This window comes from Saccopteryx leptura, chromosome 13 (assembly GCF_036850995.1).
Source record: "Saccopteryx leptura isolate mSacLep1 chromosome 13, mSacLep1_pri_phased_curated, whole genome shotgun sequence".
In the NCBI taxonomy this organism is placed as follows: Eukaryota; Metazoa; Chordata; class Mammalia; order Chiroptera; family Emballonuridae; genus Saccopteryx; species Saccopteryx leptura.
Window position 1 is genome coordinate 20,948,847 of NC_089515.1, and position 14,241 is coordinate 20,963,087.

The window sequence follows — 14,241 nt, forward strand, 5'->3', positions numbered from 1 at the left end:
GCACGCCCACCAGGGGGCGACGCTCTGCCCACCAGGGGGCGATGCTCTGCCCCTCCTGGGCGTCGCTCTGTCGTGACCAGAGCCACTCTAGCACCTGGGGCAGAGGCCAAGGAGCCATCCCCAGCGCCCGGGCCATCTTTGCTCCAATGGAGCCTCAGCTGCGGGAGAGGAAGAGAGAGACAGAGAGGAAGGAGAGGGGGAGGGATGGAGAAGCAGATGGGCGCTTCTCCTGTGTGCCCTGGCCGGGAATCGAAACCGGGACTTCTGCACGCCAGGCCGACACTCTACCACTGAGCCAACCGGCCAGGGCCTAATTTTTTGTCTTTTCACCTTCAACTTATTTGTGTCTTTGAATCAGTATATAGTTGGATCATTTAAAACAATTTTTCTAACAATCTCTTCATTGTAATTGTAACATTTAATCCATTTAAATTTAATGTAATTGCCTATAAGGTAAAATTTGCATCTACCATTGGTTGTTTTCTATTTGTCACATCTATTTTATTAGTCCATTTCTTCATTACCCTCTATTTTGTATTAGAGTGTTCTAGTGTACCATTTTAGTTCTCTGCTATGTATTTTACTACAGTATCTTTAAAATTACTTTTTTTTTTTGTATTTTTCTGAATCTGGAAACAGGGAGAGACAGTCAGACAGATTCCGCATGCGCCCGACCGGGATCCACCCAGCACGCCCACCAGGGGCGATGCCCCTCCGGGGCGTCGCTCTGCCGAGACCAGAGCCACTCCAGCGCCTGGGGCAGAGGCCAAGAAGCCATCCCCAGCGCCCGGGCCATCCTTGCTCCAACATCCTTGCTCCAATGGAGCCTTGGCTGCGGGAGGGGAAGAGAGAGACAGAGAGGAAGGAGGGGGGGGGGTGGAGAAGCAAACGGGCGCTTCTCCTATGTGCCCTGGCTGGGAATCAAACCCTGGTCCCCCGCACGCCAGGCCGACGCTCTACCGCTGAGCCAACCGGCCAGGGCCTAAAATTACTTTTAATGATTGCTCTGCAGATTAGAATTAACATCATAATTTATAACAATCCATTTTTAATTAATACCAAATAATTACACTAATATGTCAAAACTACTCTTTTATAGCCCTTTTCTATTATCCCTTCTTTGTGCTGTTATTGTTTTATAAATTACATATATATACATTAAATATACATTAGTTTGGATGTATGATTAATACTTTATGCACTTGTCTTTTAATCAAATAGGGGAAATATTGTTATAATGAAAACTATAGTTATTTGTATTTTATATTTACCTGTATAATTATCTTCAACGGTGCTCTTTAATTCTTAATGTGGATTTTAGTGTCTAGTGTTCTTTCATTTCAGATTTAAGAACTCCCTTGAACATCTCTTTTTGATGTATCTTCTATGTAGAACTTTAGATTTGTGTATTTGCCAATGTCTTAAATTCACTTTTACATTTAAAGGATATGATGCTTGATATAGATTCGTTGGTTGACAGTAATTTTTGTTTTATTTTGTTTTTCAGCCTGACTGTGTATCAAGATTAACAGCATGATACATGATATTAAATCAGCTGTTAATCTTATTGTTAGCCCTTATACACGAGGACATGCTCTCTTTTGTTGCTTTATAGATTCTCTTGTGTTTGAGAACTTGATTATTATTATTATTTTTTTCAGAAACAGAGAGAGAGAGAGTCAGAGAGAGGGAGAGACAGAGACAGATAGGAATGGAGAGATGAGAAGCATCAATCATTAGTTTTTCATTGCGCATTGCAATACCTTAGTTGTTCATTGATTGCTTTCTCATATGTGCCTTGACCGTGGGCCTTCAGCAGACCAAGTAACCCCTGGCTCGAGCCAGTGACCTTGGGCTCAAGCTGGTGGGCTTTGCTCAAACCAGATGAGCCCGCGCTCAAGCTGGTGACCTCGGGGTGTCGAACCTGGATCTTCCGCATCCCAGTCCGATGCTCTATCCACTGCGCCATCTCCTGGTCAGGTGAACTTGATTATTTTATATCTAGGTTTAGCTATCTTTCAATTTCCTGCTTGGAGTTTGTTGAACTTCTTGGATATGTAGGTTAATTATTCATCAAATGTCATATAGCTCGGCCATTATTTCTTCAAGTGTTCTTTTCTTTTATGTTCTGGGATTCCTCCAGAATGTGTATGCATATGTTTCTACACTTGACGGTATCTTACAGGTATCTAATCCTGCATTCATTTCTCACATTGTTTTTCGTTTTCTGTACTTTTAATTTTTTTTCCGACTGGATAACCTCAACTGATTTGTCCTTATTTTGTTGATTCTTACTTCTGCTTGTTAAAGTGGAAGTTAAATTGCCATTGATCTTGAATTTCTTACTGAGAGTCAGCTGCTTTTCTTAATAAGCGTTTCCCAGATTGCTGCAAACCTTTGATTAATATCAAGAGCTCTTAAAAAAGTTCTAATTCTGTTTTTGCTTGTTTTCTTGTCACTTTTATGAAGGAGACGACTTGGTTTGAATTGGTCCTAACTTTATCATTTTTGCTGGCATCTGCATCAGTGAATGAAGCTCTTTTATATAAGCTTCCATAAACTTAATATGACTTTTCCACAATTTATATTAAATAATTATAGTCTATTGTAGAGATGATAATTTTGAGAGAATGACAGAGAGATGTTGAGAAGTATGTAAATGTTTATTAGTTTTCACTAAACTCTTAAATGGCATATGTATGCTCTTTCTTTTCAATTTGGGACAATATTGAAACTTCCCTAGAATGTCTATATCTCAGCATTTGGTTAAAAGATCATGAGAATAACCTACTTATCCCAGTGATTTGAACTAAAAATTGAACTTAGATCGCCATCCTTTTATTTACACACAAAGGAAGGGAAAGGGCTGATTATAAATGGCGTCTTGTCTCAGAGTGCATCAGTGATAAACCTGCCTCCACTCCTAAAGTAGGACACTGCCACATTACTCCTGTGGTCCCTCTTCAGTATTTATTTAACTATTTATTTAAAAACAACCAACCAAATAATGGTACTATATTTCCTAGATGGAATAGCTTTTTATAAAAGAATTGTTTCAGGTTAACTCATTTTTAAAAATTTAAAATATGCAAGTAAAAATTGATAAAAGAAAAAAATCAATATATGAGAGGAAAAATTTAAACTAACATAGATTTTACAAAGAGGTAATCGCTTCTAACACTTGTTATTTATTTCCAGATTTTCCAATGCACAAACATACATGGACATACATATATTAACATTTCTGTAGAATGTACTTGTTGAAATATATTATACCTCATTCATTACTGTTTTTAATATAAGGTGTATTCTCTATATGAGATGTACACTTGCAGTTTTAATGGTTGTTTATTATTAATTTAGACTATGATTTAAAGAATAACAGCTATTAAATATTAAGCTGCTTATATTAATCCCTATCATTAGCATGATGTCATTAAATGAGCTTGAATACATCTTTGCCTCTCTGATGATTTATTTTTAATGATCAATTTACAGAGCTAGACTTGATGGATCAAAAGCGTTCTATTAGGTTTTCGATACATATAACTAAATGTCTAGTATGTAGCATAGCAATCTTCATTCTGAACAGTAGGTTGCAAATACAGATGGTCCTTGACTTATGATTGACTTAAGATTCTTCTAGTTTGACATGGTGCAAAGGCAATATGCACCATGTCAAACCAGGCTTTGAATCTTGCATTTTGATCATTTCCCAGGCTACCAGTATGGGGCACTAGTCTCTTATGTTGCTGGACAGTAGCAGCAAGCTATAGCTGCCAGTCAGAATTGTGAGCATAAGGGTAAACAACTCATACTCTATAGTGTTCCATGTTGCCAGCATGTACTAGATATTTTGTTCTGAGTGCATTTAAAGTAGGCAAGGCTCAGCCATCATGTTTGGTAGGCTAGGTGTATTCAATGCATTTTCAACATATTTTCAAATTGCGATGGATTTATTGCGGTATTGAGGAACATCTGTATTGATTTTAACATACCAAACAATACTGTGTCTTACTATTACCCTTGATCTTTGCCAGTCTTTCTGTTCTGCCCTTAGAAACAGCATCTATTTGAAAACCAGAGTCTTTGAACTTGTTTATATCTGGGGTTTTTTTTAATGTTTCTGTCTGTTTTCCCTCCAAAATTTTCCTATTCTTATTACTGGGGTAGTCTTTATTTTACAAATAATTTGCAATAATTTTTATATGTTTAGGATATTTAGTGTTTTTATAGGTTATAGTTTATTTGGTCATAAAAGTTGTGTATTAATTTGCAGTTCTTCTGAAAAATTGAATCAATAGTTTTTCTTGTGTCTAGACCTTCCACTATTTGGATGAGGCCCACCCACATTATGTATGGCAATCTGCTTTACTAAAAATCCACTGACTTAAATGTTACTCTCATCCCAACACATTGTATCACAGAAACATCTGGAATACTCTTCACCACATGTCTGGGCACCATGCCCCAGTGAAGCTGACACACAAAATTAACCTTCCTGGGTTTCTCTGTTGCTTCTGACTTTTCTGTTGTGCATAGTAAGGTTTCTTTCTTGAACAAAGATTTTTATAAATACCACTCTCATGACTAACATTTAAATGTTTAATCTGTGTGTAATTTACTGAGGTGAATAAAATGCGAGGTTTAGATATAATTGTATATATTTTAAGTGGTTAGGCAATTTCTCTAGCATCATGTGGTGAACAGAATAAATACCACCCGGAAATCTTCATGTGCTGATCTCCCGAACATGTAAATATGTTACCTTATGTGGCAAAAGGAATGTTGCAGATATGGTTAAGTATCTCGAGATGGGATGTGACCTGGAATCATTTGAGTGGATCCCATGTAATCACAAGAGTCCTGATAAAAGGGAGGCAAGAGAGTCAAAGTCAGAGAAGGTGATATGATGAGCGAAGCAGAGATTGGAGTCATCCATTCTAATAGTGAAAGATAGTGCCATGCACCAAGGGGTGAAGGAACCTTCTTGAAATTTAGAAAGGCAAAGAAATGGATTTCTGGAGCCTTCAAAAGGTACACTGAGGCCCTGGCCGGTTGGCTCAGCGGTAGAGCGTCGGCCTAGCGTGTGGAGGACCTGGGTTCGATTCCCGGCCAGGGCACACAGGAGAAGCGCCCATTTGCTTCTCCACCCCTACGCCGCGCTTTCCTCTCTGTCTCTCTCTTCCCCTCCCGCAGCCAAGGCTCCATTGGAGCAAAGATGGCCCGGGTGCTGGGGATGGCTCTGTGGCCTCTGCCTCAGGCACTAGAGTGGCTCTGGTCGCAACATGGCGACGCCCAGGATGGGCAGAGCATCGCCCCCTGGTGGGCAGAGCGTCGCCCCATGGTGGGCGTGCCGGGTGGATCCCGGTCGGGCACATGCGGGAGACTGTCTGACTGTCTCTCCCTGTTTCCAGCTTCAGAAAAATTAAAAAAAAAAAAAAAAAAAAGGTACACTGACCTGCAGACGCCTGGATTGTAGCCCAATGAGGCTGATTGTGTACTTTGGACCTACAGGTATGTAAGATAATAAATTTGTGTTCTTTTAAGCCACTAAATTTATGATAATCTGTTACAGAAGAAACAGGAAACTAATATACAACTTTTATTGAATAATTCATCATTCTACTCACTGATTTGATATTTGGCATTTATCATGGTTCTTCCAGGTATCCTATTTAGCAAAGGACAAGCTGGTTTATTTTAACCTATAATCGTGTTTCCTTGTAGTTTCCCATCTCAGAAGTATAACTATCTGTTTTTTTTACCACCTCCTACCAGAAAGAAGAAGTAGGTGCTTCTTTAGATTCTCCTATTTCTTCTCTCTTAGTGAAAAAGGAGCCCTTTATCTATGATTGCCAGGCAAAGTCTTGCTACTAAATATTAGAATAATATGCCACAAAGACCATTTTAAAAAGTTAACTCTTTTTATCCCAGAAGGGGTTAAAAAGAAGGAGAGGGGAATAAAGAAGTAGGAGGAGAGATGCTCTCAGTGTATCCTTGTCTGCCTCTCTAGATATGGGTGGAGGGAACACTAATAGCACAGGTGCTGTGTTCCACACACCGGGAGCAACCTTGCTGCCCAGGTTCCATCCTCTCTTCCTAATATGTCAGACCTAAGTAGAGCTAAGCGAGGACAGAGGTCACATAGTGAGTAGAGAATGGACTTAACAGTTTGTACCGATGAGCCTCCCTAAGCACATATATTTGAAAACAGAGTTAAAAGTCAGAAGATCTGCTTCAATGCTCATCACACACATCACCTGAAGTGTGGAAGCCTAGGCCGTCAGTAAGAGAGTATGGCAGGCTCCAGAAGTTCCCGATGACAGAGCGGAAGGAAGGTGGTGTGAACAGGTAGGGTTTAAGGGTTTACTAGATCAGGGAAGGCCTATTGAGTAGGTCCAATAGCTGAGAAAGAATATACTACACATTCATCAGCTGTTACCTCATCTGAGCTGCCATATTTCCCATGGGAATCATTATAGTAGACACGTAACTTGTTTTCCTGTTTCTACTTTTATACCCGTACAGTCTATTTGCCAGTGAGCAGCCAACACTTGTTAACCCTCTGTTCAGAGCCCTCCAAAACCAGTGAGATGGTTTTCTATCTCACTCAGGGTAAATGTCAGTGTGTGATTATCACCTCACTTCTGCCATCTCTCTTTTTTTTTTTTTTTTGTATTTTTCTGAAGCTGGAAACGGGGAGAGACAGACAGACTCCCGCATGCGCCCGACCGGGATCCATCCGGCACGCCCACCAGGGGCGACGCTTTGCCCACCAGGGGGCGATGCTCTGCCCCTCCGGGGCGTCGCTCTGCCGCGACTAGAGCCACTCTAGCGCCTGGGGCAGCGGCCAAGGAACCATCCCCAGCGCCCGGGCCATCTTTGCTCCAATGGAGCCTTGGCTGCGGGAGGGGAAGAGAGAGACAGAGAGGAAGGGGGGGGTGGAGAAGCAAATGGGCACTTCTCCTATGTGCCCTGGCCCGGAATCGAACCCGGGTCCCCCGCACGCCAGGCTGACGCTCTACCGCTGAGCCAACCGGCCAGGGCCCCCTGCCATCTCTCTTGCCACATCCTCTACCACTTCTCTCAGTCATTTCTCTTCAGCTACCACAGTCTTCTTTGTTTTTTTTCTCTAATATGCTAAGCACACTTGCACCTCAAGGCCTTTGCCCTTGCCTTTCTCCCCTTAGAATGGTCTTCCTTCAAACAAACATATGTTTGACTCACTCCCTCATTTTCCTCCAATCTCTGCTTAGCTATCACTTTATTAGAGTGTTATATGAAATAGTACCTATGTGATGCCTCACTCCATGTTTCTTCCCCTGCTTCATTTTTCTTTCATTTTTCTTATATGCTATCACCTGACATATGATATATGTGTTACATTATTTTTGTCTTTTCCCACTAGAATATGAAAAGAACAATGCCTGGGGCATGACAGGGACTCAATACCCATTAGTTGATTTTAATGAATTAATCAGCCACAGTCAAAAGAACTGTAGTAGAGTAGTGAGACTATGTCTGTCCTTAATAGTGAGGAATGAAGTGCAGTCATTTGGAATACTTCTGCATTTGAATTAAAAGTTTTCCTGTTAACATAAGTGCCACATCTGTGTAATTCAAACTGTGGCCTTGGTCTCAATATTAAGGCAATAGATTTCTATGAAGCACAAAGGAAAGATCAAGTTATAAAATTCTACTTGAACTTCAGAAGTATTGGTAAAATTTAAGTGTGAAATCAAAGAGAAAAAATACTAGTGCTTTCATAGAACAGGAATGCGTATTTCATTTTAGTATTATTAAAAACCTTCTATATGTTTTATTCTCTGAAGAGTACCGTAAGGTTGATTCCTTTCTCTCACATTGTACTTTCTTTGCCTCCAGTAGTATAATTAAGCATTGCAGAAAAATAAATAAGGGTGTTAAAATACACTTTTTCTCAAGAATATCACGCAGGTCTGTGTGGTACATTTAAATGTCATGGTAGAGCTGATCCCATTTCACTACCCCCCAAATATGCTGATGTCACACAGAGTATTTGTCTATTTTTAATATATTGGAAAATTCATAATGACCCTTTTTCCAATGGATGCATGCTATAAGTCATATAAATAACTGATGCTATGAGGAACGATGCTACCTAAAATAGATGATTCCTCCTGAGTTCTCAGAATCCCAGTTCATTGACTGGACACAGAGAATCTTCAAACATTTTGTTTCTGAGCATTGTTTCTCAATTGTATTTGAATTTAACAGTGATATAAATACAAAGAATAAATTTTAGAAGAAATACTACACATGAGATGAAGGCGAAGTCACTTAATCTCTTTCTACCTTTGTTGGCCCATGAAAATCACCTTAAACATAGTTTCTCCCCACTAGATTAGGTTGCCCATCAGGTAATATGTGAATGGAAGTCTCAGCTAGAAAGCATGTGTGCTGGGGTGGGAAGAGGCCACGCGTAAGAATAAGGGAACCAAATAAATCGCCAACTGTGGGCTTCAGGTTCTTTTTTTTTTTTTTTTTTTTTGTACTTTTCTGAAGCTGGAAACGGGGAGAGACAATCAGACAGACTCCCGCATGTGCCCGACCGGGATCCACCCGGCACGTCCACCAGGGGGCGATGCTCTGCCCCTCTGGGGCGTCGCTCTGCCACGACCAGAGCCACTCTAGCGCCTGGGGCAGAGGCCAAGGAGCCATCCCCAGCGCCCGGGCCATCCTTGCTCCAATGGAGCCCCGGCTGCGGGAGGGGAAGAGAGAGACAGAGAGGAAGGAGGGGGGGGCAGGGGTAGAGAAGCAAATGGGCGCTTCTCCCATGTGCCCTGGCCGGGAATCGAACCCGGGTCCCCGCACACCAGGCCGATGCTCCACCGCTGAGCCAACCGGCCAGGGCTTCAGGTTCTTTATGAGCAAAACAGTGGGGTTGGCTGAATGACACTGAGGGCCCATTTGGGACATTAGCTTATCACGAGAATGATCAAATAGCTGAAGAATTGGCCTTCTCAATAACTCATAGTTTAAAAGAATTGTGTTGTTTGGATGAACTGTTATTCGAGGAGGAAGTGTTAAGAACTAAGAAGGAACTTCACCAATTTGGGTTCACTAAATTATCCTTAGTAATAGTAAAAAAAGGTGGCAATTTTCCAAAGTGGACACAGTAGGGAAAAATCCTGGTTCTACGACATATGACATTTAAAGCCCACCTATATATTTTTTCTTTTAGGGAATTTTGTCTAATGCTGAGGTCACTGGCCTGAAACCTTGGGCTTGCCTGGTCAAGGCACATATGTGAAGCAACTACTATGAGTTGATGCTTCCTGCTTCTTCCCCTATTTCTCTCCGTCCTCTATCTATAATCAATAAGTAAAATATTTTATAAAAGAGGTGTAAAAATATACTCCCTGATTTAAAAATCTACCTGGGATGGCATTTTAAAATTATTTGCCAATATTTCCCTTATTTTATAAAAATAATAAATGTATGAACAGAGTATTTTTTTTCTTTTTAATTCTATCAAGTACCTAAGTTGGAGGTGAAATTAAAAGTTTGGATATTGGATAACTCATCACTTTCTAACAATGATTAATGGGGCCCTGTAAGATCAGATTCTTTCTGTTCTGATTCTGCAAACAGCAGATTCCTCAAGTTCTGTGTATTAAATTCAGCTATATTTCTGGGGATATGATGATGAAATGAAAAAATAATGATCATTGACTGATGAATTTATTGAAGGTGGTTTATTCCACTTTCTTTTAGATTGTCAGCATTTACTTGGTAAAAAGCATTGGATTTCTATTTGTAATATATTAGATTTATCTTTAAAGCAAATGAGCATTGGAGACTATCCTTGTCTTAGATAAACTCCTGCATACTAACCTTTATAACACATTTTGCCTACAATTTATTTCTTTTCTGAAATGTTTATACAACTTTCAGAGCCCCAGGTGATTTAGATCATAACTTTCTTGAGCCTTGCAAGTGTTGGCCTAGCACATAATGTACCCTGGAAATTCTAATTCCAGGAAAGAGTTTTTTCAGTTGTCCAGAATGTTGTATGATCTAAGAGAATTCAGTGAGGACTGGTGTACGCTCATGCAGTATTGCTTCAGAACAAGGACAAATGATACATCTATGTATAAAAGTTACTTGTACGAAGACACACCTAATTCTTTTTTTTTCATTTTTCTGAAGCTGGAAACAGGGAGAGACAGTCAGACAGACTCCCGCATGCGCCCAACCGGGATCCACCCGGCACGCCCACCAGGGGGCAATGCTCTGCCCATCCGGGGCGTCGCCATGTTGCGACCAGAGCCACTCTAGCGCCTGAGGCAGAGGCCACAGAGCCATCCCCAGCGCCCGGGCCATCTTTGCTCCAATGGAGCCTTGGCTGCGGGAGGGGAAGAGAGAGACAGAGAGGAAGGCACGGCGGAGGGGTGGAGAAGCAAATGGGCACTTCTCTTGTGTGCCCTGGCCGGGAATCGAACCCGGGTCCTCCGCACGGTAGGCCGACGCTCTACCGCTGAGCCAACCGGCCAGGGCTGACACACCTAATTCTAATACCAAATTTAAAATGTCCTTTGTGGAGCCTCTTCAAACTGAAAAAATAAGAACTCAAAGACTCTCAAGTACATAAGGTTCATCCAGCTGTTCTGTAGGAATTTTGCCTGCAAGTTAATTCATGATGCTCAAAAAATAGTTATTTCAGAAGAAAGCTCTGCAAATCTAGAAAGAATAGAAGGCTAGGTCATAAAATACATGATGGCTTCTACCTTATTTCTTCTTGGCTCATGTACTCTGGAGGAAGCCAGCTGGCATATGTTAAGGATGCTCAAACAGCTTATTTGGAGAAGTTCATGTAGTAAGGAGCAAAGAACTCTTGCCAACTACCATTACTTACTTTTCAAGTCTGTCATGAGTCCCATATTAGTGGATCCTTTGGCCTCAGTGAATCTTTCAGATGCCTATAGCCTAGAAGAGAGCTTGCAACTTTGTGAGCAACCATGAGATAGAACCAGCAAGTTAACCAACTCCTAGATGTTTGACCCACAAAAAAATGTATGAGATAATAAGTGCGAATAGTTTTAAGTTGCTAATTTTTGTGACAGTTTGTTATTCTGTAGTACATAAATGACATGCATGTCTTATAAGAAGCTAAGTAATCTCTCTTATATTTCCCCCTTCATGGCCCATCTTGTACCATTCTCCTCTTCAGCAGTACTGTTCTTTGTTCAGTTAATAGAACCCACCATGCCCCTTGTTGACTCAAAACCTTTGAATACACAATTCTCTTCTTCAGTTGCCCAGATGACTCTAGTTCAATTTCCTTCAGATTACTTCTTCAGAACATACTCTGACTCCACAGATTACAACAAGATTCCTTCCTGTATACTATGCATGTTTTCTTCATAGCATTACAATTCTATTTTTAATGTTTAGAAAAGCATTTGGTTATTTTCTGTCTCTCCCACTAGATAATTCCATATACTCAGGACCTATGACTGTCTTGTTCATTGCGTCTCTGGCACTCAGTGTAGAGTTTCACAACTAGGCAACCATTAAATATTTTTTGTAATCAAGTGAAATTAGATGAAAGTAACACTTCCTTGATTTGTGAGTAAAAGGTGCAGTTGTTGATACTAATTTTTAAAACTGTAATATACAAAGAGCTCTTATAATTTAGTATATTGTCATAGACTGGGCACCTAAAATTGTATAATTTGCTTTAAAAGAGAAATGATTCCATAAAAAAATGGATAAAGAAATGAATTGAAAATTTACAAAAGTATTGTATTTCTAGCTGATTATTTTGATTCAAATTCTTTCACTAAGAACAAGTATAAAAACTAAATAAAATACTAAAAATAAATATCTTAAGGAATGAAAGAGTTACTAAAGGCATTAGTCATTGGCTGGGTCAGTATCTAGAAGACAAGGGAATGTAAAAAAAGTAAGGTTGGTATTTGGTGCTGCCTTCTCTCTCGCGATAATTTCTAAATGTTGGTTATCCCAGCTATTACTAAAAATAATGTGTCATGGCTGAAAACTGAACAGAGCTTTAAATGATCTTACAACACCTAGGAGAACAAAACATTGCAATTCATGATCCGTCAAGTAAGAAGGGACCTAATAAGCAACCTAAACTTGAAACCCCAGTATGCTACTTGCTAATAATAAAAGTAAACTGGAAGTTAAAAGCCTTCTCAGGCACTAAAGGAAAACTCTGAAAATTTTAAACACTGATTGAATAAAGACAATGGGCTTCTGGCCTACCTACATATCCTAAAACAAAATTCTCTCATCCAGAGACTTGAAATTATCCCTCATAAAATGTTTAAAAGACTTTATGTTTTATGTACACAGAAAAATTTAGGAGGAATGTAGATTTAGGAGAATACCCATATATACCTGCCTTTACACAAACATAGCCTTCCCCATTATCAACGTTCTCCACCAGCCTGGTACATTTGTTACAACTGGTGAACCTACATTGACACATGACAATCATCCAGATACATGTGGTTCACTCCTGATGTTATATATTCTATGGGTACAGACAAATGTATAATGACATGTGTCTATCATAGCATCATGAAGAATATTTTCACTGCCCTAAAATTCCTCTGTGTTCTTCCTGACTTTTCTAATCTCTGGTAACTATTGGATCTCTTTACTGTCATAGATTTGCCCTTTCCAGAATGTCTATGGAATTGTACAGTAGGGATCATTTTCAGATTGGCTTCTTCCACTTAATAATATGCATGTAAGGTTCTCCCATGTCTTTTTCGTGGTTTAATAGCTTTAACCATTTAGTACTGAATAATATTCTGTTACCCGGATGTACCACTACTATTTATTTGTCCAAACATCTACTGAAGGACATCTTGGTTTCTTCCAAATTTTGGCATTTATAGATATAAACATCAGCATGCAGGATTTTGTGTGGACATACATTATCAACTCTTTTGAGTAAATATCAAGGAGTATAATTCCTGGATGATATAGTAAGAGTATATTCATTTTGTGAGAAAGTACCAAACTGTCTTCTGCAGTGGCTGTATTGTTTTGCATTCCCACCAGCAACAAAGGAGAGTTCCTATTGCTCCATATTCTCACCAGCATTTGTTGTTGTCAGTATGACAAATAGTTTGGCCATTCTAATAGGTATCTCATTGTTACTTTAATTTGCCTTTCCTGAGGATATATAATGTGGAGCATCTTTTTATATGCTTATGTGTCCTCTGTATATCTTTGGCAGGATGTTGTTAAACTCTCTGACCCATTGTTTTAATCTGGTTGGTTGTTTTCTTATGGCTGAGTTCCAAGAATTTTTGGTATATTTTGGATAAATAGCAATTCTTCATTAACTGTTTCTTTTGCAACAATTTCCCTCTCCCTCCATTTTGTGGCTATGTTCTTATTCTGTTGATTGCATTTTTCAGAGCAGAAGTTATGCATTTTAATGAAATCCAACTTGTCCATTTTTTTATTTTATGGAATGTGGCTTTGGTGTATCTAAAAGGTCATCACCAAACCCAAAGTCATCTAGGATTTCTCCTATGTTATCTCCTAGGAGTGTTATAAGTTTGCATTTTACATTTAGGTCTGTGGTTTTGAGGAGAATGAACAGAGAGGGTCCCAGTGTTGGAGTGTGCGGAGAAGAAGGAGAAGGCATAAACAACAGAAACCTAGAGAAAGAATAAAGCAGAAGAACGAAGGCGTTAAAATAGATTTACGCATGTGTAAGAATCGCCTTAAAATTTATGCCTCTCAGGCTGATGGAATTTTAAGTCATATTTCATTGATTTGCCATACTTTATTCTTTTATTTGCTGTTTTAAAATGAGCATGCAATGTTTACATAAAGAGGAAAACATAATAAATCTGAATTTAATGGATCGGAAAGAATTTTTAGAAGAGAAATTTATGGTTAGACATCTATAGGTGCTCCTATCCAAATTGAAACAAAACTCTTATACCTGAAGAGACTGTGAAGAATTTCAAAAGTTTACCAGCCTTTGATTTGTTGTTGTTGTTTTTTTTGCTATTGCCATTTGAATTATAGGCTACTTTGAGAGATATTTATTCTGGAAAATAACTCGTGGAAAAATATAACCACAAAAGCACTTTTATCTAAAGCTTTCTATTTTGAATATGTGCATTATCTGTCCAAAGAGCATCCCGTGTTAAGTATAGGATGCTTTCCCCTTTTTTCTTCCTCTGAGTAATAAAGCTGTTAGAA

General features: G+C 39.4%; 1 non-coding gene across 1 annotated transcript; it reads right to left on the minus strand.

Annotated features, from left to right (window-relative positions):
* Positions 1–10,466: 10,466 nt before the first annotated feature.
* On the minus strand, positions 10,467–10,542 carry TRNAG-ACC (transfer RNA glycine (anticodon ACC)). Its single transcript has one exon. It is a non-coding gene; the product is annotated as a tRNA-Gly (tRNA).
* Positions 10,543–14,241: the final 3,699 nt, after the last annotated feature.